Source organism: Pagrus pagrus (assembly GCF_965226575.1).
Source record: "Pagrus pagrus genome assembly, chromosome: 4".
NCBI classification, from domain to species: domain Eukaryota; kingdom Metazoa; phylum Chordata; class Actinopteri; order Spariformes; family Sparidae; genus Pagrus; species Pagrus pagrus.
In genome coordinates, this window is record NC_140188.1 from 4,037,203 (window position 1) to 4,052,511 (window position 15,309).

The 15,309-nt window shown below is 41.8% G+C and overlaps 1 long non-coding RNA gene across 1 annotated transcript; it reads left to right on the forward strand.

Moving 5' to 3' along the window:
• Positions 1-39: 39 nt before the first annotated feature.
• On the forward strand, positions 40-13,000 carry LOC311256313. The gene is made up of 3 exons (XR_014622480.1): positions 40-112; positions 865-936; positions 12,918-13,000. It is a non-coding gene; the product is annotated as an uncharacterized lncRNA (long non-coding RNA).
• The last annotated feature ends 2,309 nt before the right edge of the window (positions 13,001-15,309 follow it).

The following is a 15,309-nucleotide window of genomic DNA, read 5'->3' on the forward strand; positions in this document are numbered from 1 at the left end:
ACACGATGTTTGATTACATAACTCCATTACCCATGATGACTGTCTGTGGGTCAGGACTCGACCTGACCTCTGACCTGACTTCCAGGATGAAGGTCACCTGCCACGAGGACAGGTGAGAGGACTTTTTATTCTACCCTCTCAAGTAGCTGCATTATGAGTCTGGATGTGAGCTGCAGATCACATCTAACATTCACAGGTGTGATGCTAACACTAGCAGCAACATTAGCAGCTCCTTCTCATACAAACAGGACTTTCATCATAGTTAAAATCTTCTGCGCTGAATATGAAAGAGAAGCAGATTTTATTTTACATGAAGAGGCCTGTGTGTCTGCAGGGGTGTGAGGAATATTTACAGCTAATCTACTTCTATCCATGGCTTCACTGTGGTGAAGTAAACTTCATTAGCCCGACCGTCTATTAAATCACATGCTGTGTACCTCAGTACGTTTGATTTCATGGGTAATCTACTTATTGTGACCCTTAAGTTGTAACTGCACTCAGGCCTGGGATTTAAATATTATTCCATGTATTATCTGTGCACAAATTCAGGCTACATTTCTAAATGACTTTGTTTAAAGTTTATTTTTTGGAAATGTTCATTTTATAATTTCACTTTTTTAATTTTGGGGCTGTGAAGTAATTTGAGTTTAATTAAATATAAAGTCAATACAGATGATATGGGCCGACAAAATCATATTTAACTTTAAGCCCACGTCCTCAAGAGTCCTGCGACGTCTTAATATCATAGGCTAGTTTAAATCGATGGTCTTCAGAGTATATAAACGTGCGTTTATCTGTTATTTTAATGTAACATCAAATAAAGAGTGTCTGATGTGAATAATTGTCTTTCTTTCTTCTTTTAAGCTTCATTCAATTTCAACCAGCTGAGATGACAAGCGAGACAGACAACAGCCTGCTGGTGCTTCAGGTCGAGAGGTGAGTAACACTAAAAAGTGACCTGAATTACAATATTTGTTTTTTTATATATGTATTTCAAACCTGCCACGCTGTGAAAAAGAGGAAGATATTCTGGAGTACGCACCTTTAATTCATCTGAAAGTCTCACAGTAAAATAAATCAATATAAAAGTGATCAAAAGTCAACATCTGAATTTAACACCACACACAACATCTTCACCTGCAAACATCGTGAGAGAGTGTGTGTTGAGGAGCCATCGTTGTCATGGAGACCTTCAGAACAGTCTGCAGAGTGGAGGGAAGAGGAAGAGGAAGTGAGGCGGGAGGCAAACCACAGCAAAGAGGAAGGAAGTGGAGTGAGAATTTCTTCTTCTTTGGACCTGTTTCATCCATTTTTAATGGAAAACTGAGCGAAGCTTGAACGAGTGAAGCGACCAGTGACGTCAGTCCGGGTCCTTTGCGTATGCTCACCTGTGGGTTGGGTTGCCAGGTACGACGACACATCCATCACAGAAACTGGGAGAATCACAGCGTATCGTGAGTTTGAGAGTGTAAACTCGGCATCAGTTGGGTAACTCAAACTATCACTGAAGCCAAAGGTGTGATGATTATGTTTCAACAGGGGGCGCCGTAGTGCAAGGACACGCTTAATGAATGTGTGACCTCTTCAGACATGAGTGATGTTTTAAATGGAGACAGCAGAGAGGATGATAGAGACGAAGTCACCGGGAATATGCATTAAAAACAGCGGAATGTGCCTTTATGAGAGGTGTGGTGGGTGGTCTTAGTTCCTGTTGTTGGTGCTGAAAGCTGCGGCGTGATAAGACACACACACACGCACACGCACACACACACACTTTCTCTCCCCACTTTTATTATTTTGGAGTGATAGAAACATTTACACTAACGTCACCATTGACGGATATTTTTAGTCTTCTAAGCGTGTGTGTTTATTCCGACTTCGAGGTGTCGTGTGTCTTTATGTAACATGTGTTACCATGGAGACCAGCCCATAATATCCTGGACAGTTTTATATTTTTACAACAACTGAGGCAGAGTTATAACACGCTTATAAAAACGCTGCTTCACTTCCACAGCACAGATCTGCTCTGTCCTCTCACAGTTAGATGCTTCTTTTTGTATTTTTAGTTGTTTGTCTGTTTGTTTGTTTGTAAATGTTAAAATCCAACAGAACCTGGTGATGACGACCTGATAATTAATTTTTATGCTATTTTGTGAACATTTGTGTTGTTGCAGCTTTGTTTTCACATGTAAAACTGCTCTAACATAAGTCTGTAATGACTTTAATTTTTGATGAAGAAAAGTGAGTCAGTGTGCAGCTTGCACCATCGCTGCTTTAATCTTTAATCACATACTCCTCAGCCTGTTGACATCATAACTGCTATATCATGTTCATCATTTGTTTATCAACTTCCTAAATCAGCAGGAGTGGGCTTATAAAGTTTTTATTTTCCCTGAGAAGTCCCAGAGAGGGTGTGTTTGTCCCTGTGATCCTGCGTCAGGACTGAGTCACAGCGGCAGCTACCTGAGCCGTGCCTCCGATTCTCACTGCTGACAACACTTCCTGTTTTTTTACTCGCTGTAGTTCTGCTTAAAGAAGTTTTATACTCAGATGATTTAACTGATTCTCCAACGACAGCCTCGCACTTATCTTCAAGTGCTGAAGCTGTATTTCCATTTCAGTTTGAAGTTCCCTCTTCGTGACTGTGATGCTGGAGCTCAGTGGGTCTGTCAGAGGGATTCAGAGGATCAGTTGATCCGCTTCATATTCAGCCACTTAATGGATCCATAAAAATCGTATCAATCAAATCTTTTTGGGTCAAAATCCACGTGTGCTTCTGCGTATTTAGCATGAAAATGATTGTGAACCAATGATACACAAAAACTCTTTGATTAACAAATCAAACACCATCAAAACACATGCTCGATTGTTTGTCGGCACCTCTCCGGAAGCGTGTGAGATAAAACAAATAAAAGAACCCACCTTTTTTATTTCGTCTTTTATTCAGTCAAGAGTCGGTCTCAGGTCGGAGCTATTTATGACTGTGTGAGCCATAAAAAACAGTGACATCACCGCAGCAGGCTGGTAACAGCCGGTGACCTGACGGTGGCCCGACTGTTTTATAGAAGCTTTGTGTTTCACACTGCAAAGACCTGAACACAGATTTTAATAGTCACGACTCTCAAGGGCCAGAAGTCTGTAGATTTACATTTCCTCAGCAGTGCAGTCGCTCTTTCTTCTTTAATATTTATTTATTGGATTTTATAGTAGTGTAAATTAAAAAGGTTAATATATTCCCAAATATTTCCAAACTGTACTTAAGCGATTTCACAGTTAAACTTATCAAATGTTCCTCGATCGAATCCATTAAGCTGAAACAAGTTATAACTAGTTCCTGCAAAGTTTACCTACTTTATTTGGTTTGCGTGTTAGTCGTGCTGAATGAGTCATTAATCAGTTAGTTGATCAACAGAAAATTAACTGACTGCAATGTTGAGAAGCGATCCGACATTTTTATCTTTTATAAAGAAAAAAAGGCAAAGTTAAAGATATATTATGCAACATTTCTGCGCTAAAATGTGACTTAAAAAATGACTTGAGCTTCGTTATATATTTGATTGATTTATAATATTATAAATGTTTCCAACAATGTTCACACTCACAGTTTTGGACTGTTGGGACAATTTTTGACCAAAACAAATAATCTGTTAATCATAAAAATATTCTACAGATGAAATGATAACGAATATAATCTTAAATTAACAGCTGGATTGATTAATTTAACAATTAGTTCATTTACAAAAAAATAATTACTTCCAGCATTTGTGATGATTTTCTGCTTTTCTTTCTGTAGGTCATCGAATATCTTTTGGTTTCAGTCCGTTGTTCAGACGAAAAGACGTCTTTCAGAAATTGTGATGGCCGTTTTTTTAATCCGAATGATTAATTGAGATTAATCAACTTGATTTCTTCTTCAGGAGCTTCTGCAGCTCATTGTTTCTGTCTTTGTCGTTATGCGCTTTAAAGGATCATCACATTTTTCTGATGCAGGTTCGTTCAACAATCCGCTGCAGAGACACGCGGCTGAATCAACTCCTTATGAAAGCTGGAGTGACAGTTTGAGGGTTCAAGAGTTGATGGTTGAACTAGATTTAAGTTAAGGTTTGAGTCAGAGGGCCCCAGTAATAACACAGAAACTGTTAGCGGGTATCATGTCAGCTCATTTCTTCACAGAACTGAAACACAGTGACGGCTCACACCCACAGGTTTGTACCTGATGTACTGACTGACTCACGTCTTCCTGCTGCACACTGAGCTTCATTAGTCATTCACTATCGATCTGTTGTTCTCCGCCTGCCTCTCTCTCTCTCTCTCCCTCTCTCTCCCTCTCCGTCACACAGACTTGCACGCACACACACACACACACACACACACACACACACACACACATGCTTCCAGGATCTTAGGAAAGCCAGTCATCAGTTAAAGGATGTGGAGAAGGAAGTGGAACGACTGCTGCTACAGGCTGCTGCAAACCAGTCACCACCCAGCTAACTGACTGACAGGCTATTCGACCTGTTCACGGGCTTGTTGAGGAGGCAGGTTGTGTCTTTTCAGCCCTTAACTTTAACCTCACTATTCACAGCTGCTGTGCATGTCGAACCCGAACCTTAACTGAAGTCTAGTTTTCACCATAAACCCTCAAACAGCTGACAAATGTCCTCACTCTGTAAACGGTCCATTCTCAACTTCTAACAATTAAAATTCATCCTCACAAACACACACAGGTACACGAACACACACACCTGGACCACACCCAGCGTTCCCCAACAAAACATTCCTTTAAGTCAGAGTTGTGCAACTTCCTACTCAAGATAACTTTTTATGGACGTCTGCACAGACTGAAACTAGACATACCTCCATGAATGTTATCAATACAGTATATAGATTATGAATGTTGCTTCCTCTATAGACGTAACTGCCACGCCTGCCTTAAATTAAATGCATCACAACATTAACATTTAGCAAACTCCTTCTGTTACTTATTCCCTCTCTTCATCACTGTTTTTTGGGTAAGATCTGGTTGACGTGTGCTCAGTGTGCTCCTCACTGACACCACACTTCGTTAGAGTGTAAATAAAATGACAAGAAATTGATTTTGACAGCATGCCAGTGCTTTCTGTTCACCCTCCACCCATCTGCCTGGACTGGACTCTGTGACCGCGGGTGGGGGAGGAATGTGGGTGACAATGGTGAGAAGGTGAAGGGCGGATGAGAACAGACTGTACAGCCAGAGGGGAAGGTTGATAGATAGCCCAGATACTGATCTCAGGGTCAAAGTCTTGTGGTGGGTTAGACTCTGCCAAAATTAGGAGAATATGTTGTTTAAAATGTTGTTTTCATTGCAAAATATCTCCAGGACAAGGTGGAGAGTTAACTGTCGGCAGGTTGTGGGGGCGGTGAGGTGACTGGAGGGCAGTTGTGAGGGTGAAGTTGAGGTTTGGACAAGTTTGGATGTATAGCTAGGAGAGGATGATGGAGTATATGGCCTGTTGTAACTAGCTAAACAGCTACTAACTGTGTGACTGGGTGTGCGTGTAAAGGCTCAAGCTCAGGCAGATTGAACAAACTTGTTCAAACCTCTTTTTTATTCATGAGTATGTGCGAGTGATTGTGCCAATCCTAAAAATCCAGTTCAGGTTGAACATCCTTTGAATGCTGGCAGAGACATTTAGTCCACGTGGTGGTCAGTTCTGGATTATTTTCAACTTTGTGTGCATGTGTTGTTGTAAAAATGTGAAGCTCACCAGGCAGATAAAAGCCAAGTTGGCCAAGGTGCACAGAGTAACACAAGATATAAAGTCACACTGTTGTGGGTAGATTAGACATTAACATGAATAAAATATTTTTGCAAACACTTCTGAAGTGTTGATCTCGTGTTGTGACATAAAACAAGGGAAAATAGTGATTTTAAAAGGTCAGATGGATGATTTTAATGTGGCCTCACCCAGACGATCACAGCTGACACGTCTACTGCGAGTCAACATAATAATTCAGTTAAAACACACAAAGTTGGAAATCAAGAAAAACACTTTCATTTCTATTTCAGAGACTTGACTTGCTGCCACACTCAGGCTTCGCTCTCACTTTGTCTGTAAACAAGAAACAGAAACATGGTCGGCAGCTCTCAGTGTAAACACGGGGTTGTACTTATATTCCTCTTGCTCTGTAGTTTCAGGTTTTATGATAAAGTCAGATGCAGAGGCAGTAATTTGAGGGACACGACTGTCGTTTCTAGTGGACTTTGGGGGCTGTTGGTGTGTGTGTGTGTGTGTGTGTTAGCAGTCTACGTGGGTAGCACAGGTCAGATAGAGCAGGTAACTGATTACCCAGTCCGGTCGAACCTGGTCTGTGTGTGGGAAGAGGAGGGCCGGAGCAGAGGGAGGTGGTGCATCCTGAGGTGTATCTTTATATCCTCATTAGTTTAACCCTCAAAGCTTTACACCCTAAACTTTACACCCTGACCGTGAATGCAAAGGATTTCCTCTGCATTGTTGTGTTTAAAGCGCGCTTTTGTTCGGCTAAGACGCAAGAAAAACAGAGCGGGAGCAAAGCTCTTTAAAGAGGAGAAGATTCGGCCGTTTGGACAAACAAGATTTGGCCACTGAGGGTTTCAAATAACAACCTGCAGCTCAGTTTGAGATGAAACGAGGAGTTTCTTTCATCAAAATCTGCTCAAGTAGCCAAAGTAAGACAGAAACGAGTCTGGTAGAAATGATTCGTACAGCATCAGAATACAAAATGAGCAGAGATAGAAGAGCTACATGAAGGTGAAACACTTCAACACAAGATGCTGTTTTATGACTTCCAGTGTTGATACTGCAGTGTGAGCGTGTTTGTAACAGTCTAAGAGGAGATATCCTCCGGTACATCATCATCATCATCATCATCAGCTCCAGACAAACTGATCTGAGACTCTCTAACTGCTGAAATAAAGTCTCACACCCGTCTCTCCTGTCTCGCTGCAGTGAATGAGGAAGCGAAGGCTAAAGTGCTGGGGTTAAAGGTGAAAGTGGTTGTCGTGGTAACCTGTTTTGGGTCAGTATCGGGGGTCTTATCAGCGCTCTCTCAACGTTTGAATCACCTTCACATTCCAGCTCACTCAATAAGTCCAAATAATCATTAAAAAGATCATATTGCACTAAATGTTTTTGTGTAAACTAACGAAGGATTGTTAATATTTGGACGTCCGGCTCAGAGACGACCACGTCGACGCATCAACACAGAGACGACTCGTGATGACAGTGATTTCGGCTCAGGGATCAGCGCTCTGATTGGTCGGTGTGTTACATCACTTACGGTATTTCAGCAGGAGGAGGAATTTCCCAGTTTGAGATCAATAAAGCACAGCTGTACTCCTGCTGCGACTCCTAATGTCAGTATTTATACTGCGTTAACACATACTGCTGCAGTGCTGCTACTGCTGTTATAATATTCCTACTTCAAATACAAACTATGATCTCAACTTTAATCTAATCTTAATCAAAAGTACTTACTACTGTTATTACCACCACTAATACTACTTCTATTATAACTACTTATAACTAGTGTACTCAAGCACATCACAGGAGTAAATGTACTTACTTTGCACTTCTGCTGTCGATACTATAACTAATGCTGCTGCTGATACGTGTACTATTAATCCTGTGAATACTATGCTGCTACTTAAGGATAATGACAGTAATAATAACTTTATTTACAGAGCGCAAACAACAAGTGTACAAAGTGCTCTGAAACACAAAATGAAAAGCAGGACGGCAGTGTAACAACAAAGAGCCAGACAGACGTCCAGATTACAGAAAAGTTAGATTGAATTAAAACAAGATGACAAAAAAATATAAAAGCAATAAAAATAGACAAATTTGCATCATTAAAAGCACAGTTATGTTTTTTATTACCTCTACTACTGTAACTAATACAAGAACTGCTGCTAACAGCTCTACCATTAATATTACTGACGCTCCAGCTACACCTCGACTCCATCCACTGCATGTCTATTACAAATACTGTGTATCATTGAAGCCAGTGTATGTGACTGTTACCACACTGTGTATTCATGTGTAATGTGTGTTTACGCTGACATCAGTTCCAGTCAGCTCCTGTAACATGCTAATCCTGAATGTACGTGAGTTAAATACTTCTGACAGGTGGCTTCTCTTAACATTTTCTGTTTCCTTTTCCTTTTTTAATGCTCATTTCCTTCCTTCAGTTCACTGGCACGACTATCAATCATGCAAAATATTGCTCATATTCTCAGGTGTAGAAACAAAACCCAGGTCTCTCTCTGTTTTTCGCTGCCCCCACCCCTTTAAACCTCACTCTGCCTTCCCCTCTTATCAGTGTGATTCCTGGCCAACCCCCACCCACCCCACCTGTAGCGCCAGGCCACATCGCCACTGTTACTCATTAACCAGGACTTCCTTTTATCCAGCCCAGACAACCCCGAGGTCACTGCCCGACCCACAGCGCTCAGTTTCAGATGCCGATCTTACTCTGACCGTGCTGCTGATATCACCCTCAGATAGACCCAGAAGTATCTTAAAAACAGAAAGACAGTGAGCAGTAACATCCCTTTAGAAATGTGGTGAATCATATATTTTTAACAGTCTCTTTGCTGTAATTTACTTCCTTTCCTGCTTATTAATAATGACCCACAATGAGAGTTGTAATTCTGTGTTTCTCCACACTGTCACAACAGCAGCACAGGACTAATGGATCTGACTAATGCAGCCTCAGTGGACTGTTGGTGACTCTGGGCTGTGAAATCAGGAAATATTTTTATTACAGGAGCCTAGAAGAGAAATGCAGAGGTGTGATGACAGGGTCAAAACTCTGATTATGAAGACGTGGGGGCAGAGAGATACTTTCATTGGCCTCTGAACAACTTTACAGGCTCACGCTCCCCGAATACTGTTTGCTTTCTATAGTGTAGACAGTGGTGGGCGAAGTACTCAGGTTCTTTACTCAAGTAAAAGTCCAAAAATATTCCATCATGAATAAAACTCTTGAATCGAAACTGTCACTAACAAATACATGTGAGAGCATTTTAATCTTCTTTAATTACTTAATACGCTCATTTGTAATATATTACTTCCTCATGTCATATAATCATTTCTTCATCATGTCTTTATGTAAGAATAACTAGGTGTTAAGTAAAAAAACAATTAAGTAGAATATATTTTAGATACTCCAGTATGTCAGAATTGTGCTTAAAGGGTAACTCCATCAATGTTACGCATTAAAGTGTGTTTACAGGTCTTGTGGCTCCATAACATCTGATAAACTGCCTCCAGTGGTGTCACTCAGTGGCTAAATTGCATTGTGGGTAATGCTGGCACCAGGTTTTGAAAAGCAGTCCACTCGATCAGAATCAATACAGCAGAACCAGCGATATCGCCTGTTTTATTCTGCTCCTACGTTTTTTCATTACTGACAGCAAAGGATACAAAATTACACTTTCAACGAGCAAATCAATGATCAATTCAGTCAAATCTTGATTTAAATAGAGAGTTGAGTTTATTGAAATTAAAACAGGAAACACAATCAGCACATCGTAGACAGCGCTGGCTGAGAGCTGAGGGCCTCAGGATGCATGATGTCACATGAAAGCCACCAGCCACACATGCAGTTGTAGGTAGTTAGCGGTGCAGCGGTGTGCAGCGCACTGTGAACAGATGCCACTGTGGATAAAGAGCCTCCCTCCACTACTGTCTGTCAGACTGTCGACTGAACCGGTCGATGTTAATGAGGACTTGTTTTTACATTGCATGTTTAAAGCTTCTACAGTTTTTAAACTATTTAATAAAGTGAAGACAAGTAACGTCACTTGTTCCCGCTGCACATTTTGTCACAGCTGGAGGTGGAGCTGCTCACAGCACACATACTGTAGATCTCAGGCCTTGACTTGATAAGATTTAGTTTCTGCTTTGTGCCTAAACGATAAAGAATTATGTTAAAATAAAGAACCTGGGCGAGGGCAGGAGGCAGGGCTGACCAATCATTAATGCAGCAGGTATGCCCCATGTCGTTATCAGCTGGCAGACGGCCAAGCCCCGAGCCGAAAAACAACAAAAAAAAGTGGCTTATCAGTGGAGGTCGGCCCCGCTCCTGACTGCTCAGGCCTTGAGACCTGAGAGTGAACCAGGGAAACAGACATGAGCCACTTACATTACAGGAGAGGTTGTGAAACAAGTGAGGCCTCGAGCTCTGGTTAAGATAGATGAACAAAAAAATGTATGTGGAGTCCAGATTAAATAGATTAAATGAAAAGGCAGTGATGTGGTCTGCACAACTCTTATTTTACTGTAAGAGAATATTTAGAAATGTTTCTCTGCACCACAAACAAACTTACTCTCTCAGTCTTTCTGGACTCATCGCCCAGTTTTGTAATGTCACTGAAACTCTTATACTGGATGTCGTTTATGAGGAACAGCAGTTGTTTTGCCTGAGCTTTTGAATGTGTGCGTCTGAAGTCAGTCATGTGGATTTGTGAGATGTTGGTATCCTCCGATTTTTGTCTTCGGTTGAACTCACCCCCCCCCACACCTGCACACACTCGCAGCCCTCTTCTCTCACCCCTGTCGATCAAACAAGGGTGGGGTTGGGGCAGGGTCACTCTGAGGCTTCCAACTGATCCCATCAAAACCCATCAACTGTGGCTGGTGTGTGTGTGTGTGTGTGTGTGTGTGTGTGCATGTTTGCACAGTGGTAAAAACCTGAAAGAACACCCCCCACCCTCCTCCTCTCTCTCCTCCATAAACCCTCCCCCTTTACCCAGAACCTCCCAGGACACCCAGGTGTGACTGGGACACACACACACACACACACACACACACACACACACACACACACACATACAAACGGAATAAAAAATACCCCACACATTTTCTTCTACGTATGTTTATGTGCGTGTTGATTTCATGCAGACAAATACGGAAGTGTAACCCGCTCTGTGTGTCTCACGGTACTGTATATGTGACTGAGTGAGTGTGTGTGTGTGTGTGTGTGTGTGTGTGTGTGTGTGGGCTGAGACCCCCGTCCCCTGCACTGACAGATAGAGCCGGTGCTATTAGCTCAGTGCCAGGTGAGTCTGTGAGTAAACAGAGCAGACAATAGATCCAGCCCATCTCCTCCTGACAACCCGGCTCTGTCAAAGCCAGCCATTGTTCTGCTCAACCTGTGTGTGTGTGTGTGTGTGTTAGAGTGATCTAACTGAGAATATACCCCACTGTATACAGATACCGACCCACACTAACATGCACAATACAAGCAGTGACACACATGCAGACTGAGCGCACCGTACATGTGTCAATGAAGATTTGGCAGCAGATGCAGGTGCAGCATGAAGAAGAGAAATGTCAAGGTTTTACAATGTAAACGACATAAAAATCTCACTTTTGGACAAAAAGTCACAAGAAACTTTTGTTTTAAAGGATCTGTGTTATATCAGTGTTTAAGTCGAGGTAACCAGGAAGTCCTGTTGGAGGAGCAGACTTGTGTGTTTAAAGGCTTATTAGACACCTAAACACCACTCAGTGAGATCAGACATGACTGAACTGCCGGATGACATCGTGTTGTGTTGCTGTGAAGTTGAGCCTGGTTTTTCTCACAGGGCTCACTTATAGAAGTATAACATAACTGGATACCGGACCCAAAGATGGCGCCTTTTCAGTCCAATGAGACCTCTCCTGGTGCATACGTTGCCTTTCTAGCTTCTGGATTTACTTCTTGGCCACGCAGCCCACTGAATATGAGCAGCAGTGTCATCACTGACTATTAAATCGGTTTAAATGCAGTTTAAGTAAACACACATCCTCCCAAAGTCAAAAATCACTGGCTCATCAGGGTGTTAGTGACTCAGGATGACTGTAACAGTCCTGAAACAGTGAAGCTGCAGCAGCTGATGAGGTTATCTGTGGCAGTTTGGACTGTGGAGAGAACATCCGTGACTGAGCTTAACATCCCTGCCCCTCCTTCGCTGCTCTCCTCCTCCCAGCCACCATATTGTGCAAACACACCATGCAAACAGCTGGGAACAGCGTGTGTGTATGAGTGTGTGTGGGCCCTATATATACATTATATATATGTGTGTGTGTGTGTAAGATAGAAAGACAGAGTGTGAGAAAGAAGGTGGAGGAAAGTAAAAAACTTAGACACAGAAGAGGAAAACGAGAGCGAAAGAAGACGAGGAGGATTCAGAGACAGAGATAGTGAAGCAGAAACACAGAGGCCTTTGTCTCTTATCCTCCCCTCATAGGTGTCTCACACTTTAACCCCATGACTTCTTCACCTCTCAAACCCCCGATCACCCCCTCCCTCCTCTTCTCCCTCCACACCCTGCGCCATTCATCCCTCCATCTCAGCATCCCTCCGCCCTGCACTCCATCCCAGTGCAAACACTCCTCAGCGCTGCAGGAACAAAGCACGGATGAATAATGGCAGTGAAATGTCACCGTTTCTTCGTGGCGGCCGCCTCCTCCCCTCGCTCTGCGCCAGGGCCGAGCCCGAAGTTAACCATTAACCAGCCGGCACGGCACCTGAACCTGGAACAATGAACAGAGAGAGGGAGGGGGAGGGATGGCAGAAAGGTACAGAACGAAACTAAACGCCAGGATAGATTTGAACATAAAAATACTCAGTCTGATAATAACAGACAGAAGTGTCCCGTCCTGACTTGCTGAGATGCTTCAGATTCAGACTTTGACCCAAGTTTATTTCTGCTAACAGGTTTAGCAGGACACTTTCAAACAAAACTAATATTGAACCTCTATTTTCTGATTTGATGTGACATTTTTGCAAAAAGTCGTCCATCGTGAGAGTTTTGTTTCGTTGTGTCCCTTCATGCAAACGTCTTGTTCTGTTTTGAAGATGCTATTTGCTGCTGCTAACTCATTGCTGTGTGTTTTTGCACTCCACAGGTGTCACCTGAGGCTCCGAGATCACCTGTTAGTCAAACACCCAGAGCAGCAGCCTGTTGTCTGTTAATGAAGTTTGAGTTTTGGTAGGTGGTGGTGTTTTATTTACTGTGGTCTGGTCTCAGGTTTTCTCAGCTCGAAAACCGAGCTAAAAGAGTGAACGTTGAACTTCTTTTTGCTCCAAATGAATGATAACGTTGCTCCAGTCCTGCTGGATGTGTAAATAAGTAACTGTGGTTTAACAACTTCACTATATCAACTTAAAAGTTGATGATATGTCATCGATGTGTTCCCACTGCTAACATAATGCTAATATTTTTTGTTTCAAGTTTGACATCATCTGAAAGTTGTCTCACATGTCATGCTCAGTGGACTCTATCTGATCTCCATCTGTCCGTCTCACACCGACCAACACAGATGTCATTTTCACCCTCAGAGTTTGTTTTTGTGATTTGATTTCGCACGTGTCAATTGAATATTATAAAAGGATTTTCTTTCCAGATTATTTGAAAGAAATCATACAAACTCAGGCTTGTTCGTGCAGGCCTAATACTCTTTCATTACATCTACTTTTATTATTGTCATTTTTATATTGTTTCTTTGCATTTATGCTTTATTTAGACAGTGACAGCTGCAGAGAGGCAGGAAAGGGCCCGGGCTGGAATCAAACCCAGGCCGCTGTGGTGACGACTCAGCATTTATACATGATACGCTCTCTACCAGGTGAGCTCCTCCTCTAAACCTTTAATGTGAACACAGAGAAACTTTCCTCCTGCAGCAGATGGATGTGAAAATGCCGCACGTACATAAATCATCACAGTGAAGCTCAAACATCCAAGTGAACAAAGACTCATTCCCACGTTTCAATTATCAAGAATAACTCCACCATGAATAAACACCTGACAGATCCGTCCTGCGTCATCACATCATACTGGAGTCAACAAATAATAGATATATCAAACACTGGTTTTAAGGTATAAAGACATTTCATCTGCTCCCTCTCTCTAAAATGTATTTTAAACTTTTTATGTTTTCTTTAAAGACCCCAGTCTGCTGTCGTCTTTTCTCTTTCTCCACCCTGTAAACATCAGTGACACACAGCCTCCACAGCATGGATCCGCTCATCGTGCTGCTGTAAAACAACAAACATCTCGCTCTCTATTCTCCCTAAACTTCACCTCTTTGTCGCTCTTACTTCTCCCTCAGATGCAGACTCCTCCCTCCATCTCTGCTCTCCACTTCTTTCACTATAAATACCTCCGTGTGTTCCCTCTCTCTCGCTCTCTCTGGCCTCCAGCTAACACTGGTACCTTTGTACAGCTAACATGCCAGATGAGACTAAAATTAAATGCACTTTAATTGCAGCTTGTGCCCCGGTATGTGTGAGAGGTGAGGAGGATTTACCGAGAGGAAATGATATTTTTAGGCCCTCGATTCAGTGACGACGACTTGTTACTGTTTAATGAAAGAGAGAAATAATCAAACGACATTTCAACGTATCAAAAACCCCCCGAGGGCTTTAGGAAGTACTCAGAGTGGGCCTGTGTGCACAACCGGGAAGAGTTGAGTGCTGTGTGACAGTAACCGATTAATTAGTGGGTATTTTAAATATTTGTTTTCACGCTTTTTAAACATGCTGCTTTTTAAAAGGTAAACATGAATGAGAGAGTTTGATTAATTAATCACAAAATCATTGCAGTAACTTTATTTATTGGATCGTTTCAATCAGCTTTTCAGTCCTTATTGATGCTAAAGAGTAAAGTAAAGATTTCCCCACTAACTAACTTTTTAATTTGCAGCAGTGTTGAGGAAAATGCTCTGACAGTAATGTTAAATCCAGTAGTTTCAAACTAATCCTCCAGTTATCAAAGTAATAATCTGCTTAAATTCAAAGTTACAATCATAACATCAACATTTTCACAACATTTTAATTTTCAGGTATTTTCGCAGCAGTAACCATTCAGTGTATTTATATTCAGTTATTACCTCTTCATATAGTTTTAATTGTTAGTGGCGGAGTCTGCCATGCACAAGGGATTAATACAAAATGATGATGTGGCATATAATCCAGTGGTAACTTGTATTTGTTTGGTTTCTCTTTGTTGTATTTGGGTCAACGTAGCTCCTCAGTGACAGCAACACACACAGGAATCAACCAATCAACGGCAAATCTGAAATCTGAGAAAGGATCATAACTTTAAATTCAGACATAAACAGTTAATGTTATGTTTACACTCAGTGTTCTCACCAAAACACTTGGTGTGTATTTAACAAACATGTTGAATCCTTCCTCATGAAACATTTGCAAAAACTTTTTAAAGTATGTTAAATCCAAATCAGTTGTGAGAATAAATGTCGACAATGTACATTTCTGCAAACTACACATGCTGAAATG